Source organism: Diadema setosum, chromosome 17, assembly GCF_964275005.1.
Source record: "Diadema setosum chromosome 17, eeDiaSeto1, whole genome shotgun sequence".
NCBI lineage: Eukaryota > Metazoa > Echinodermata > Echinoidea > Diadematoida > Diadematidae > Diadema > Diadema setosum.
This window is the reverse complement of record NC_092701.1, coordinates 25,404,941-25,423,333: the sequence shown is the minus strand read 5'-3', so window position 1 is coordinate 25,423,333 and position 18,393 is coordinate 25,404,941. Positions and strand designations below refer to the sequence as shown.

At 37.7% G+C, this 18,393-nt stretch overlaps 1 pseudogene; it reads right to left on the bottom strand.

Annotated features, from left to right (window-relative positions):
- Positions 1 to 1,872: 1,872 nt before the first annotated feature.
- LOC140240900 (uncharacterized) lies at positions 1,873 to 7,498 on the bottom strand (annotated as a pseudogene).
- Positions 7,499 to 18,393: the final 10,895 nt, after the last annotated feature.

Sequence of the window (18,393 nt, the reverse complement as noted above, 5' to 3'; positions counted from 1 at the left end):
TAGAAAAACAACCATCATACATACAAGCGTGTCCATCGTTACGATAACACGAGATAACATTTCACTCCAGTCCAGTGATGAAGACAATACCGTGAGTGAATGGAATTCTTTAAAATCATACCCTATTCTTTTGGTCTCACGTTATAATTGTTACGGTTTTAGCATCACATACATGTATCAATTTAACGTGAGTTTGATATTCTGTCAAGTTCATACGTTATCTATGTAATCATGAAATCATGGTTTAGTAATGGATTCATTCTGATCTCATTGCGACAATTTGGTTATTAAGTATGAGAACTTGTAAGTTTATTACACACGGATGCATGCATTTTTCTGTGTATATGGTGATTACATCAACAGCGTAATCGTTACTATTTTCACCGAGTACTATTATCATTCATTTCAATTTCTGTTTTGCTCGTGTCACCCATCACCCTGTAACAGATTACTATCACTGACTATAGTGACAATATAGTCTCCAAACTGCGTTTCATTTAAAATTATTACAGACCTGTAATGTACATCTCTTCAGTTTGTTTGGTTGTGTGTTTGTTTGCTTTTGTTTGTTTGTTTGTTTGTTTGGTTTTGTTGTTGTTGTTGTTGTTGTTTTTTTGTTTTTGTTTTTTGTTGTTTTTTTTTTTGGGGGGGGTTGTCAGTTGAGCTGATAATACGCCGTAATCTTTGTACATGTACACTGATGTAAGCACAGTTATTACCATGGCTTAATCCTTGAAAGCATGAAATCTTAGAGGGGCAATTCCGCAGTTAGGTGGACATGACATGGATAAAAATGGATAAAAGAAATGTGCCTCTTTATCTTACCCTTTAATCTAGGTATCAACTAATGCCATGGATGTTCACCAATCATTAGGGTCTTTCAAATTCAGTAGATTTTATTTTTCGTATTCATTGATTTTGTGAGATCTAAAACCCTCATTTAAAATGTACATGTGGGACTGGGGACGCTGAAATTCACTTAAATGCAAATTACAGTGGGTTCCTTTGAAATTTTTTCCTCAAAGTTTTGCTAAAGGGTAAAAGATGAATGCATTTAAATACTCCAGAAGTCATGTGACATTCTGTCAATTACAAAAGGGTGAAATGACCTGCGGAATTACTCCGGACAAATGTAACGTTACTAACCGTAACGTTACTAACCATGCTTTTGGGGGTCTAGCTAAAAAATTATTGGTCGAACTGCTAAAAAAATTTGCATGAACATTTGTAATGATGCAATAATTGAAATTAATGCAACACTTTGTTTGAAGTAACTTGAATTTTTGCACACTTTTTGTTACAAGACATTGATTTTTTTGTCATGTCCTTTTTTCGTAACATTACTAACCAGCCCTTTAAGTTGCTATAGCAATTCTAATATTTCTTGGATTGTGTTCATTCTTTTCTGTATCATAAACCTGGGAAGGATGAACATGTTTTTGACATAATTTTGACTTGAAGTGAATAAATGGTAATTTAGTGGTAAAAACAAATATCTAAATTTGTTCAAATGTAACGTTACTAACCGCGGAATTGCCTAGAGGAAAAAGGAAAAATGTTAATAATAAGCTACTTGGTTGAATTTATACACTATATTACATCATCAAACTTTAAGATATCCATCAACACTGTAATGATACATTAAAAAAAAATTAATCGCTATTTGAATCATTTTGTCTCTTTTGCAATTTTGTCTATTACTTTATTATAAAATGTCGTTCATATACTTAATTTGCATATTGACTTTAGCAATAAATAATTGAAAGATTTCAAAATAACGATCACAATATACTTTCTAGGAACTTGATGATATGTGCTGTTTCGGTATATACATTCTGTGAGAACACATAGTGTCTTCTTTCAAATAGCCACCTACATATTAGTGTAGTTCATATAGATTTCTTCCTGCATCGTTGGCTCAGACTCAACCATAGAAGCTCGACGTGTTTTATCCACCTGTGCATAGAGCTCCTCACACGGTGGCGGTTCTACGATCGAAATGTTACCTACTGTTTTGTTCACCGTCGCGTACATTTCCTCACAGGTTTGGGGAGTTGACGTAAAACTCTCCGGGTTCTGAATCTCAGTGTCGTGACAATCATTGAAGCTGTCCCCTTCTATCATCTTAGAACGAAGATCATTGGCGAAGTCTTTTCCAGGATTCAACAGACTATAATCTCGGGAGTCGAAGGCATCAGGACATCGCGGTTGCTTGTTGGTATCAGTGTCACTTTGTTGCTCCGGATTCAGTTGATAGTAGAAGACGTCTTCAGAAGGCATGGCTGTTATGGCATCCTTGCTGGAACAGGGCTTACTATATTTTCTGTCAGGATAGATCTTATGCTGTGAAGTTTGGCCAATAGGTGACAGACCAGGGTTGCGACTTCCTGTTCTGTCGTCAGGGAAAGCATGATTGAGGCGATCGTACTCACTTTCTGTAGGCATTTCGGATGAATCGTGAAATAACGACAGTGAATTGTAATAACTGTCATCAAACAAGCACGCTTTACCAGTGGATCTAATGGCACCATTCATCATCCCGTCCGATTTACAAAGGTCTACATCCTGGTAGTCATTATCATCTCCATAAGCACACGCTGGTTGGTCCAGCGATGTCTCCTGCAGGCCACAATATTCATTATCAGAAGGAATATTCATTGAGGTCAAAGAAGTTCCGATGCCGGTATTTATGTGACTTTCGTCAGGAACTGTAGAAGGGAAGCCACGATTTATGCTGATAAAGGTAGAAAGCCCCTCGTCTATCTCTTCAGCATCTTGGTAGATGTGACTAGTGTGCCCGAGATGGCCCCCTCTGTCTCCGACGGTGTTGCCCAGAATATGAGGCAAAAAGCTACCAGCTGTTGTAGCATTGGGATTGGTAGCGTCCGACAAAACGGTATGATTCGTCGTGATTGGCTCTTGTACAGAAGTGTCGATGGGATTCATCTGAAGCTGCCCGCCATTTGGGTGAACATTTGGCTGATGCGAGGTTTGGGATCTCCAATGTCTGCAATTTAATGGGGAAATTGAATTTATGATTTTACGCATGTGACCGTGCATCGCAAAGCCACCAACAAGTCGCCATACATGGATTTTTAGTTAAGAGTAGATTGTGGAATGCCAGAATCTAAGATTTAAAATGAAATATATACGTCAGTGCAAACAGACTTGCCAAACCAATTTAAACAATGGAAAGACAGGCACACTTTGCAAAAGTGTGTACTCAAAAGAGAGGCTTTAAACTTTAGGGTCTATAAGCAAATGCGTAATTTCCCCCAGCTGTCTGCAATGAATGGAACAAAGAAAAAAGATATAAATCTCCATGAAAATCACAATTAAGTGGTTATTAAACTAAACTGAAAGTTTGCTCATCTTTAAAGTGCGTTATATTTATGGCCAATATAAACTTCAAATGCAACATTAGTGTGATTTCAATTATTAGAGATGAAAACTGTTTGAAGGGTTTCTTGTTGTTATAAATCGGTAAATCTGAGAAAGCCTACATCAGACCGAAACAAAGTATTTGAAAAACTGCAAAAGAATCATGGTGCGCAAACACATAGTATAGTGTCGTTGTATCGACAACGCTTGACGCGTGACCATGTAGTTTAGCGTAATAAAGTCGGAAATCCTAGAGCTGACAAAAAGAGGTATATTCATTTTGCCCTTTCTTTGTGTTCACCCGTGCCACTTTACTTTTGATTAGGTTCATTTCAATTTGAAGGTCTAGTAAGCTTGACTGCCTATTGTTATATCATTCGAGGCTTTCTCCCTGCACATTATTCAGACGACTGGTGAGAATTTTCAATAATTAAAGACTCGGTAGCACTGGAAAATCTTGGTGTCCGATTGAATCGGTCTTAATTCGCTGCCCACCGAGGCATATTCGAAACAGCGAATATTGCTCGTCAGCCAGTTGTTTTAGGGACGATTCTAGTCAAGATTTTTCTTCTCCCCTTCCCCCCCCCCTTTTTTATTTTTTTATTTTTTAGGCTGAGTATGTACTTGCACATCAGTGATCAGTGATAAAACTGTGCACAATTTGTTACGGGGATTTTCGAATATACCCGAACCGGGCCCGCCTTTCGAATCCATGTATCCCCACGATACGGGGTCTTTAAAAGATGCAATTTTTATTAAAAAAAAAAACATTTACGAGATCAGCAAATTAAATCAAGATGAATGTCTTTTATTGTTTTAAAACAATGCCACAAGGCTGACTCAATACTTGGACTTGGACTGGGAGAGATGCTCATCTCGTATGATAAGCCTGCATTCACAAATTGGCAGTCTAACCACTCACACTCGCTTGACAGCCTCCAAAATTCAACTCCACATCATTTTGTCTTTGCTTGTTTTTCTGTGTTGTCCGTATCTTTTTCTCTAGTTTTTTGACTGTGTATACATAGGCGGCTCCTTGCTATTGATTTGGTGGTGGTTTTCGTAAAATATGTTGAAAAAAATACTGTATCAATGAAAGTTTTGGGCGACAGATGGAATAATAACATGATAAAATGTCTGGCGACCAGAAACTCGGGTTTTCGTGATAACAAGTCCACCCACCAATAGTTATGTAAGAAGAATACAAATCAGCAAACTTACTTCAACATTCATGTGCATTCAGTAATGTACACTCACTTCTGAATATGCTTTATTTGTTTCCTGGGTTGCATACAATGATTCCACACCTTAAATTTACAAACTAGTTTTCACAAAAATTCACACCCCCATTCCCTTACATCCCATATAATAGTTTGTATTTTTTTAAAAAAGTCACCTTTTCTTTTGATGTTTCCACCAAGCCATTATCATGGACAGTATGACAAGCACGGCGAAAACAACACCAAGAAGGATTCCCAGGATGTAAGTAATAAAATTCATCTCATAAAGTTCGGTATCTGGTTCGGTATCTGGAAGATAAATCATTTAGTGAGTCCATCGTCACCTTAAAAATCAATGGAGGAAGAATTTGCTCTCGTAGTTTTTTTTTTCTCTTTTATGATGACTATAGGCACAAATTACGTTTGTTTGTTTTTATAATCAGATCAAATCATTATGAAGAGAAATAGTTCTATTCTGTAACCTGGCAAGATTTCTCACTTTGCTGAATTATCGCAGTATACTAACATTAAAAAAAAAATTGTTTTTTGCTGTTGACGAGTGATTGTTAAGATAGCATGAGATGAGTGACTTCAGAAAATCAGATTATTCGTGCCCGGTTTGAAGTGTTGTACTCATAGAAGTTCACACACTTGACGGAAAGAGCATAAGGGAATTATTACACAAATTCGTATAAGCAGATTCTGAAGTGATTACTGTAGTCGAAATGTTTATCACAACAGTTCCCAAGTCCCTGATTTACATTCAGGCAGAGCATTCAAACCTGACCAAAACTGTAAAGGAATAAAGGATTAACAAAATTTTCTGTAAATGTTTACTTTGCATAGACAGACGTAATGTACTTGATCGCTTTTGTAAGCCATATTCACGATTGGAGCTTTTTCAAGAAAATGCATTTCTGTTCGACCAACGCAATGTGTTCTATGACAGTAACGATACTACGAAGACCTGATAAAGTCGCCAGAAATAATATGTTTTCTTCAGTCCCTGTTGAAAAAAAAAAAGCACATTACAACTTGCCATTTCTTCATGGACAATGGGTATTCTGACTTTTGAATATGCATCGTCTTTCTGTCTGTCTTGCTTTATTCTCTGCGACTTTCTTCTTATAATGTGTTCATTGTTTAGATATGAACTCAACTCACAAACTTTCATATAAAAAAAGAACTGGGCAAACGCTTTATTGATTCCAATGTTATTTTAGTATCAGACTTTTTTGTCATTATAAATAAAGCAGTAGCACTTTCATACCTTGAATTTAAATTCAAATAAAATGATGTCGAATTTACCATGAATTGTCACCCGTGGTTCGCTTTTGCCATAAAAACATGTTAACAAAAGGATTACCCTAAAATGTAGATCAATTGCAGCAAAATAGTTTTGACGAAATTACTGCCAGTGAGAAGGGGAAATGCAGTAAAAAAAAAAAAAAAAAAAACACTTGCTATATGGGTTGAATCAATTACTAAACTCACGTGACGAAGAAGTTACAGTAACTGTTGTCTCTCCAAATGACGTCCAGCTGACGTCAGAACTTGAATAGTCGGTCTATGCCCTGTGCATTTTAATCAAAACACAGGCAATACTGACAGTATATACTAGTACATGTTGATGGGAAATCTCCTAATCAGTTTGTACTTTTTGTGACAGCACTTTTCTGTGCAATATTACAGTTTTCACACTTTCCAGATCGACAATACGTACATGCATATATAAACAGAACAATTCTTGTATCTGTCAGATATCAGACTTATTTGCATGGTGATCAAAGTACAACAGTAACTGTTTGTAGTGTATGAGTGCTCACAAAAGAGAAGTCGGCATTTTATTGAATTCATGTGATTGTCTTTGTTTTCTAACATGTCTCAAATCAACCGTTGCAGTCAAATGAAATAATACCACATTAACGACAACTGAATTTCGAGGAAGATGAACATTTCTCTCTAACTAATATTTTTTATATTGATTGATATTATCTTTGACGTCATCTTTGTTGTTGTTGTCACGGTTTTTCAAAAGCGCTTAGAGGCTGGTCGAGATTGTGCTTCATGAGCATGCTATTATTATCTATTATGATTATCATAATCATAATCTTTAGGACATTTGTTATGATACAAAAATTTTGTTCATACGGATATGATGAGCTATATAACTGCAAGCCTTGGTACTTACCATTAGACGTGTTTTGCATACTTTGTGTGGGCTTTATGCTGATGTTGATATCTTCCCACTCATCGTCTGTGAACAATTGACCCACACACAAAAATAGTGACAACCACATAAACAGAATTCGTCCCATAGCGTAAGCATGAAATGTCACTCAGAAACTTCACGGACTTAAAATGTTGGCTTATTGAAACGTTGTGATGAAAGCGCTGTAGTAATCTGTCATGAATCACTTGTTGATATCAAAATACATTTCACCTCTTTGTGTATGTTTTCTAATAAAGGCGGAAAATATCCAGGGGCATTTTAAAAAACGCATCATTCTCTTGAACATAAAAGACCGAAATAAGACTAATCTTTCCCAATGGTTTACATGTTAGGGTATAAGAATCTGTGCATTACGAGTTGTATGATTTTAATTGAATAAGTTTTGAATGATACAAACGCATTTGATTTACTTAGTTCAATTGTCCCATCAGATGTGGAAGTACTAATTCAATGTCGTCACAATCATTTGTCATTGTTCCACACTAATTGGTGGCAGATCACTTTGAAATGCTCCAGTGGTTATCAGAGATTAGGCAAGATTATACTGTAGAATGTATTTGCACGTCACACCGTTTGTCTCCTTTCTGGCTTCACGGCAAGACGGAGTTGAAGTGTTCCAAACAGGGAAGTAGGTCGACCGCCCTGGTAGTCCCATACACTGCATTGTCGCACTCCCGTTCACGACGAACTCTCTGCCACAAGCGAGAGTTATCTTGGACCCGAAGCGTGTGATATTCGAGTCCCAATGACCGTTAGGCACAATCCCCGGATGATCACAAAACCCAACGGAGACTTTCAATGAATAAAGAAGGCAGGGATTAACTTGCCATAATCAATTATGTATACATACATATATATATATATATATATATATATATATATATATATGTTAATATGCAATCATAATAATAATCAAGGAGAATATATTACAATATATCTTTTTCCTACAACATAATAATTCAATTGTTAGTCCCTTGGACCGACGCGATAATGAAGTACCCGCGGATCTCAGATCAGAAATACCAGCACCCCCCCCCCACACACACACACACACATTTTTATTACACGTAAAAGGAAAATGTATGACTCAATCTTATTTTTCCAAGCCATGTATAGAATCACTAAGAAATATGAATAATATACTTACCCATATATTATACATGATAATTAGTCCTTGTAGTTTCTGTAATCTTAATGTATGGTGCCATCAACGAAGATAATAAAAAGTCAGTGATAATCAACTGATCAGTGAACACTTGAAAACAACAATATTAAAAGCCTCATGTATTATTTACTAGGGAGTTTGGAATAACTTCTTATTTCAATTAAAAGCAATTGCGTGTAATAACAAACTACATTTTATGCCATCAGTGAGGACAAATTTGTGTCTTTACGATGATCATTGAAGAAGTAGCAAATACAGTAGCCACCGAATATATATATATATATATATATATATATATATATATATATGTATGTATATACTGAAGATCATTTTTGATAAGTTATAAACATTTCGAAGTAATGTGGGCATTACACAGGACCAATTAACACCGACTACGTTGACTGATGTTTGGCTGCATTTATTTTAATCTCTATGAAAAAAAAAAAGTACTTCTGATACTCACGGTTAAATGAATAAAATTGGTTGGATTCAAGCTGTGTCCTGAGAGGACATGTCCAATTGTGGGAAAAGCTTCCGCCAGAAAGGACGTTTGTATACACTTCTGACTGGAAACATATGCATCCCTCTTGGTGCATGACAGCAACGCCATTATTTACGGAGTTTTCATAACAGGTAGATATACACTCTTCGTCCGAATGAACGCCAAATCCTAAGTTAGAAACGGCCTGAAATTCCTGTTCGTTATCCTTGTAGCATCCGAGAAATCCGGGTTCTACGCAGTTTCAAAATATGATGAAAACCAGCAAGTGCGGCTTATATAATATCATCCTTATCGTTTTTCATGCAGGTGTCAATGACTTTAGATGATTAAAATATAGAGAAAGAAAACATACAGTCAATGGAAATAAAGAGCATATTCAATGTAAAGAACAGGGAATCATCCAACAAAGGGGATTTTGTAACTACATACTGGCATAATGATAAGGGTTTTTTCTCACAGTTTAAACAAAATCAAGTTCATGATATGTGTAAGTAAACGTGTTTGATTATATTGCGAAATATATATATATATTTTTTTTTCGGGGGGTGGAATCGTTTCTTTATTCAAGGAAATATTTAGCATACATAACCAGGTCAATTATTTAGATAATTGCAGGTTTACATCGAAAGTTGCAAATCACAATTGTAAGAACATATAATACAGATGACATCCGTGAAAATAATGCGCCGATTTCAACAATATGATATTTAACACTAACAATCATTATACAATTATATCAATTCCATAAACCAAATATATATTCATACAAACATGGAGACTTTAAAACATTTCAAGGAGGATTAAAGATTAAAGATCTCCATGTGAGGTTTTCTTTCTCAAACAGTAACTCTGTAAATTGTGTCTCTATCTTTTCCTTCCAATATTTTGCAATATCAACTCCGAGTGCCAATGGTACCCTACAACTCGAATCTCCGGACGTAATCCTCTGAAAGTCATGAATATTGTGATTCTTTTTCTTTTTTTTTCGATCTTTTCGATTTCTTTTTCAAAATACGAGCCAAAAGTGTGTTCACAAGCAAAGAGTGTATACGCATAATTATTCATGGATTCTGTATACAGTATGTCTTACCTCGGCATTTGAGCCTAACAGCTCTGTTTGAAGAACACTCGGTGGTTGTCGATAAGCATTCATCCAAACGTAGAGATCCTGTACATTGGTATCGAGGACAATTGAGCTATGCAATAGTTTCTTATAGAGCTCACGATTAATTCAAAGTAATGAAATTCTTGCGTAGAGTTGTTTTTATTGCAACTGATTGACAAATTGCCCTATAATGTACATCGACGTAAATATATGCACGGAATTAATCAGTTTTTAGTAGTAGCCACGAAAGAAATCATGGGCATACATACTTGGGCAGGATTTGAAGCTACGACCTTCTGATCACCGTACAGGCGTCTTATCCACTAGACCACTGAGCTTCCGCCCGACAGTTAGTGCTGGTTTTATTACTTATAGCATGCGGTGGGTACTGCGTATTTATTCAAATCAATGAAATTCTTGAGTTTTTGTTTTGTTTTGTTTTGTTTTGTTTTGCTTTGTTTTGTTTTTGTTTTTTGTTGGGTTTTTTTTTTGAGGGGGGGGGGGGCGACTGATTGACACACATCGACGTGAATATCGTGGCTACTATTAAAAACACTAATTCATTAGGTAGTTATCAACGTTTACGTCAGTCAGGTTCCAGAACTCACGATGTTACTAAGAGTCAGCAAGAAATGACCCATGTAATGGAAAATTGTAATGATGTTAACAGTAGTAACCACATAAGACGGGAATTTTAAAAGAAATCAAGTTATGACAATGAAAATAAATTGCACTATTCGGCAAATATTATTTACCATGTGATTTTAATCGAAATAGTCGTGATCTTTCAGTGAGGTTTTGTACACTCGAGTACGCATCGAGACCGAGTACTACGAGTATTAATTTCATTGTCAAATTCTGTAGTCACCGTTCGAACACGATAGGCGTTCAACCCTCCTCCCTGCTGCTGTATGATTACTGGTCAAAATCTGACCAGAGAACTCCTTTGCCGCTGGAAAGCCGAGCTCCTCACAGACTAGCTTTGCAGTTGCGTTGGTAAATCCATCAAAGCAGACACAGTTGTCTGATCCGGTGACTAGTAGGCCGTCCAGGTGAGAGGGTCCGTCAACCAGCTTCACCGACGGTGTTCCTTGAAGATTGATGAACAGTAGTTTCATGCTCTATTGCTTCAGTTTATTGGTATAGTACTGAATGGAATGCTCCATTCAAACATGGTATGAGTATTGAACGGACACTTATTGTATTGCATGAGCACAACGTGTTGCAGGGTATTAGAGATAACACGGAGAATAATGATTACGCGTTTTTGTTACAGAAAGTCATTGAATGAAATTCTCTCTACCATGCCTACTTTGCCAAATGTTTTATTTACATCAATTCATCAAAAGAGTGGTCATTGTCAATTCTATTTTGGATATAATCAATACCGCTGAACTTTACCCCGGAGAAGCTGCGCGTGTAACCTGATAGTGCTAATCGGAAATGAAAGAACACACTAATTAATAATTATTATAGTGTAATAGCTGAAGACATGTTTATGGTACACAAAATGCCTATTTGTCTAGATAGAATATCAACACAAAGAATGTCTTACAGAAAACTTTTTGCCAGGTCTCTAGATCTGTCAACAAAGCTATAATACAAAATTAATTCATGCAAATTACGTGTTTTGTAAGTCACACTCTATTCTTACTGGATCCACTCTGCAAAGTGGCAAATGGATGCCTGAATACAAAACCTTGTCCCCTATACGCGACTTGAATTTTATAAAACCTAGGAGGATCAAGAGAAGGAGTCCAACAGTCACATTCCCTTTGAACCCATGCCTCTATGCAGGCATTAAAGTAAAAGTCGAAGTATGTTCCAAGCTGGATATACCTCACCCCGATCTAGGGCAAATACCCCCTGGGCACTTACCCCGGACCCTTCCCCTGACCCTAACCCCAATCCTAATCCTGAACCTAATCCTAACCCTAACCCAAACTCTGACCCTAAACCCATACCCCAATCCTAATCTTTACTCTAACTTTATCACTAACCAGTATTTAGCGGGGGGCGGGGGTAATTACCCTCGAGGGTAATTACCCTGATACGCCTCGGCCACCATTTCTCTATGGAAGACACGTTTCAATGATGGTAATAACTTTTCGTCATCCCTTGGTATAAAAAATGAGCGACACACAATGGTATAAGGACACGGGAATGCGCTAACAGAAATTGCGCAAAGATTGATGAAATGAAAATAAACATCACTCGACTGAGCAATTACTTAACATACAAATCTATAAAGAATGTACTTGGAGACTATGCCATATTAGTCTATTTGTCGGAATTAAGCGGAAAAGTGATGAAATCGGTTTTCCAGGAGGTTTCACTTTCAAACACTCGTCTTTCACAACACACACAGCTTTGATCTATACTTTTGCGTATATTTCTGGATGGAATTTACTTTCGTATCATACGTTTTATCATAAAGGCAAAATCTCATTTCAGTTAATGAACAATAAGCAATATATCTCCTACAATATTTTAGAGTTCGAAATGAATCTTAATTGTATGAGATTGCTCAGAAAGATAGAAGTTTCAAACCTCTGACGCGAGAGGCATAAGCATGACATTATTCATGTGAACTGCTCTTGTGCCTCTGTATAGGAAACTAAGAGCTGCTTTAATAAACGCAGCCATCGCAGGTGGAACTCCAACCTCCTTGGTAAAACATTGAAAGAAGCATTTTCAAAGTCGTGAACAAAGGCTGCTAACGTTGACTAATATTGAATGATATTTATATTGCAAGCAATTCGTGAGAAATGTCATACTCTCTACAATAGTTTTCATTGAAGTAGGCAAAGATACTATAAATGCATAAAGTCAAAATTTGTTTAGTTCACGTAGCCACCAAGGAAGAACTTTACAAAAGGAAATAGCCACTGCTATGACGGTCTCAACTCCCTTCAAAGGACCAGAAAATTGTGATAGAGTGTTTTGTTTGCACAGAACACTACGAACCCGAAGATTTCCGTCAATATACATAATCATTACGAATACGCATTCCATACTCGATACTCGGGGGGGGGGGGGGGTTGAGTAATACTATCGTATCATTGGATAAGTAGCAAAAACGACAAGACATTATTATATCTGTCGAACTGTTCGGTTCGGGCCCTGTTTTCCATGTTAATATCTGTTTCGGCCATAGAAGCTTCGGGATGCCTACCTATAGTTGATTTATGCACTTACGTAGCGATGCACCTGACCCATTGCGTATATAACCTATCGAATAATCTTTCCTTCTCATTGTAGAATCCCACCAGTTACTGCTGACATAAGTTACAGTGTTTGGATCCCCGAGTTTTCTTGAGCAAGTCTTTGGTGAGTGAAAGTTCAGTGTCACACACACACACACACACACACACACGTACACACAAAAGAGAAAGATCACGTTCCAAGAAAAGAATAAGAGAAAAGAGAAAGTAATTTGCGACAGTAGTGAAAATCACATGCAGATTATATAGATATTCATATACTCATGCAAATAAAACTATAACAATATACAGTACTTACCCCCGTAACAAGTCACGTTGATCTTGAATTTAACTGGGTAGGTATATATAGTGTATCCATAGCTTCACTCGATGGGTAAGAGATAAAGTGGAGAAAGGCTGGTTTTGACCGAGAATTACGAAATAAGTCTTTGTGTTTGATATTTCATCGATAATGATGAATGCCGTCACTCTGTTGTTAATGGACTCCAGGGTAGAGACAATTCGCCATCCAAGAGGTGCCCGTAGAACCAAACTATTACCATTTTTAACGCAGCTTCTGTCACACCATATCTCAAGTTCCAGCGGCTTTCCCGAACAGTTTAAAGGAAATTCAGCTGGAGGTTAAAAAACAACAGGATGACAAACAGATCTTGTGGTATTTTGTTTTGTAAAAAAAAAAAAAAAAAAAAAAAAGAGAGAAAAGCACTATAGAAATATTTATAGGAATACGGATATTCAGCAAAACTTTAAAAACAATCTAACCTACGTTCTATTTCTAGTGGTTCTTTCGTCTTTTTAGATGTCATAAGACAAAAATGTTGTAGACTTTAACCAGTGTATCTCAATGAAAATTGTAGTGCTTTTAGTACTTTTGAAAGTCTGAATAAAATGTTAGGTATACATACCTGTCGTTTGTAAGTCTAGCGCTGAAGAATTCACGAAAGGACAGCAAAAGATGAAACAGGCAAACCAAAACCAACCGGACTGCATTCTTCCTTCCATTGCAAGAAAAGCAATATGGAAAAACGATATCTGACTATGGTAATTCTCAGAATAATGCCCACGCCAAGGCAGTCTAATTTACAGCATAATGAAGGTATACGATATATTTGTTGTTCTATTAGCCTTCCCTTTGTTGTAAAATGTAGAATTGAGCAGTGTCCACTTCTGCTTATTTTGTGCCTGCTGATGCCATTCAAAAAGTAGAATCAGATTTGCTCACGTGAGACTGCGCAACTGCACGACCACTCCCTGCGTTTACCTTTCGAAGTTGAATTGTGATATCTCTTCATGTTTCCAGGGCCTTCAAGGAAGTAGTGCATTAAGAAATGCAGTAACCACTTGAAAATGTCAATCAGATGTTCTCTTTGCATTACAACAGAAACTCCGTCCCTCGATAGATATGATTAGTTTAATTACTTTTGTTTCTGCAATTTGTTCTGCTTTATAGGGCAATAATGGCTCATGTCCTTTACAATCTGCATGCCTGATATCTACACTCTTCACTGCGTGTGATTCAAATCATCGTGCCAGATGTTAGTTTTGAACATCAAAGTAATTTATGTAGGATGTTATGATCAGCATAACTTGGAGATGCTTGGGGTGGTTAGAACGTTAAGATGATCTTCTTCCGACCTTCTCTCAAGGCATCTTGAAGAAAGAAAGGCATTTTTAAACATTTTTAGCCCCTGTATGAAACTCAGAACTGTTAGGCAAGTGTGATTTAAAAACAATAAGTATTAATACAGCTGTTGATTTGAGGTCATCCCAAGAGAATGACACGCACGAGTCATACGGCCCACGAGTTAAGCATTGAAAGAAAGTCCACGGGTCATACAGCCCATGAGCTCGACACGAGGCAAATAATGTCCATAAGTCCGACACTAGGCAAAAAGGCCCACGAGACAATAAAGTGAATATTAAAATTTGGCACAGATTTATACTTTGTGTTTATGCTAGAATGTAAAATTCATACGATGTCTGCGGTAATGCGAGCACTTTTGGATGAATTCGGGAAAAACCAGCCAAGGTTTTTCTGACGTCAAACAGTAGCAAGGCCAGCGAATGGTGACAATGACCTTTGGCAAAGTGTTCGGGGCGGGTAAGTGCCTGAGAGACATGGAATTTTACCTTCTATTTGAAGATTATTTGGTTACTGTTGATGTTTTAAAAGCAGATCATTCAAAATGAAAGATTTACTTTGCAAACGTTAGATTCATTTTGCACTGGCATGGCATTTATCCCGGATAGATACCTAAACGCTCACCAAGGAAAACAGTTACATCTTTGAGACCGAGCGTTTTCTTCTATCGCTCCTCGCCTATGGAACTTCATCCCATATTTTTTTTTTCCGTGAAATTGACATGGTAAAGCACTTCAAAACCTCACTCAAGACTCAATATGTTTAACCAGGCTTAATTGCTAACTATCTTGCAGGAGTCTGCGCCTTTGAATGTTTCTACAACAGATATTTGACACTATACAAAATCATCATCATCATCAGCCTGTGCATTATCTATAGGACGTAGTCTGCTCTTGCTTGCTGATTCCATTCAGTGACGTCACAAGTATCCGGCGTATTTTGCGAGATTCTTCAGGTTTTCGAAAAAACAGGAGAATGGTATTCTCCTCGCTTTATATGTTGCATAAATCATTTCCGTGAGGTCGGGAATTGTAATAACTGGAGCAAGCTTTAAAACTCTATTTGCAAGTTCACGAAATGTTATTCATGTTTAATATCTTTGAATGGGAGGTTTAAGCCCCGTGATGTAATGAGTGTCGAACTCGTAGGCCTTGTTTATTTAGTGTTGGACTCGTGGACTGTTTTTGCCTGGTGTTGATTCATCGGCCTTATTTGCCTCGTGTAGTGTCGAGTTCATGGGCAGCATGGCTCGTTAGGTCTATGACTCGTGGGCTGTACGACTCGTGGGTGTCGAACTCGTGACGTGCACCCGTGAATTTTCCTTTCCTTTGCAGAAAGCCTTATCATCTATCAATCCAAAGAACGAATCCATTTCCTCCTTTTTTATCTGTTTGACACGAATTTATGATATTTCTAATTATTTCAAGAATAACTCTACCTTTCAATCTTATGAATAAAAATAATAAACGCTCATTTAAAGTATACAAAGCGGGGTCTCTGTTTTTTCGGTCCGTTCTTTTCTTTCCCATCATCTATAAGAAACCAAATGTCTCTGTTTTAAGTTTTTGGTCATAAAATACTAACATCGACTAAACTGCGAATGTGTAAAGATGTATAGTCACTATCAATTAAAAAACAACAGAATATCACGACTTAATTTCGGTTAACCCCAAAATGGCGATGAATGATTCATTGTGGAAAAGTGCAAACCCGGAAACTGTTTACCACTGCGGGGACTTTTAAACTGAAGGAAACTATCATTCAGCAAAACTTTCTGTCAGGAAAATCATTGCACAATCAAGCTTATCTTTTACGTGAACACTAAGTCCAGGCGTCCACTCGGCGCGGACAAGACGCGGAAAGCGTTCTTGAAAGAGTCCGTTCACTGTCCTAAACATGTCCGGGCGTTTCCGCACCTTCGGGAGAGAGAAAAATTTCCGCGTCCAAATTTGATCGAGACCAAAATTTGGACGCGGGAATGAACTTCCTGACACCTTCGGCAACTTGACGTGAGGACGCCTTTAGGACATCCCGCCTGTCCGAAACCCTTCCGCTCCTTCCGCAAAGGCTCCTGAAAGAATCCCGCCGTGTGGGGAAATTTCGCGAATGAAAGCGGAAGACACCCGGAATGTTTTAGGACAGCGCGGTGCCGATGCGGATCATTTATGCAAGTGTGGACATTTTGGGATCAAGACTTGAAAAAGTCAACACGTTCCACGATCGAAAGGATTTTGAAAGTTAAAAAAATAGATCAATGCAGCATCATGTCAGTGAAACGCAAAAAGACCAATATTAAAGGGAGGCGAGGTCCCCATGCTAGCCCCACAGCCAAATCTCTCTTCCACTGATTAGGAACAGGTAAATATCAGCATTTCCCAGTCCCAAGTTTAAATGAAGAAAGTAAAGCAGAAGGCAGTGGATATTTTGCCAACAGTAACTAGTGGAAGTAGCACTCTTCGCTCCGAGTAAACTTTGTTTCTTGTTGCGTTCTTTTCAGAAATCATTTTCATTTGAGGGATTTTTAATAGTTGCTATATATAGTGCATCGTTTTGTTCGCTTTAAATGTGACCGCCCAACTCAAAATCAACAAAAGTGGAACTAAGTCAAAATCTTATAATGTGTGTGTGTATATATATATATACATATGAAAATTATTTAACTTGTTTGATAATGACCATCCAAACACATTCAAAGGGGACCAGGGCCAAAGTTAATCGTAGCATCTCTCACAGCTGGTATTTGAAGTAATAGGGCAAAGTGAATGTCGGCTGGTGTGACCTCCAGGACGGCTAGCAGTCAAATGAGAAAAATCGAAAGTCGGCTCCCAATTAATAACCTTGCCCTATTTCCTCATACTGTCCGCATATCTAAGTCTTGTTGTCCACAAGTCATCCTGATTTTCCTCGTTCATGATTCTGCCACTCCTGTAATCCTAGATGAGTCCGCGCTGTTCGGCTACGATTAGCATGTTCCGGAGTATTTCGTGCTCTTCCTGAGTGATTCCTAGGACATTCTTAGGACATTCCTAGGAATGTCTGCAGTCAGTCGGCAGAAACTCCTAGGAATGTCCCAGGACAAGCCGATTCGCACACTTTCTCTGCGTCTGACGCGGATAGGATGCCGAAATGACAGAATTTGATTCCACAACCCTGACCTATAGGCTTGTCCGCGCCCTAGTGGACGTCAGCCCAGGAAGCAATCAAGGCAATGATCGTTATTAGCAAGCAACCACGGAATCGACTGCTTTGGTTCTCCTCCGAAGGACTGGGCAATGGGATAAAGTGTCTTGCTGATTGGGCACAATATCGCTGCAGGCAGGGGATTCAAACCAAGTACAGCCTGATTGATAATTCACGGGCTTATCCACTGGGATCCAACAGCTCAATTGATTTCACTGACATTAGCACGTTAAGATGCGATTTAAGCCATTAAAACTTTTAAGGGTTGATGTCAAACAGCATCCCTTTTGTGTCTAAATTACTCAATGGAGAATTAGAAACATTTCGTTTAATGTGAAAAAAAAACCGGAGCTATCAAAAAGGGGCAACAAGAACATTTCCATGGCAATAAGCAACGTACACTCAAACATACGCACACACCTATCTCGTCCTTCAATGATTGACACTTCATAAGCCAAACAATCACTTTAGAAAAGAAAAAATAATCCCAAAACCAATTAAAACAAAAATAGAGCATATGTGCATCTTGTACTTGATGTTCGAACGGTATAGTTGACCACCTATTCAAAGGTAATATCATAATTACAAAAAACACCATATAATACATGTACAAAAGTATCCACGAAATAACTCACAACACTTCCGCATGCAGTTTCACAGGCAAATTACACATACTGCACCGTAGATTACCCCCACCCCCACTGTGTAACATGCTTGTTATCTGCTGTAATAGGTTAACTG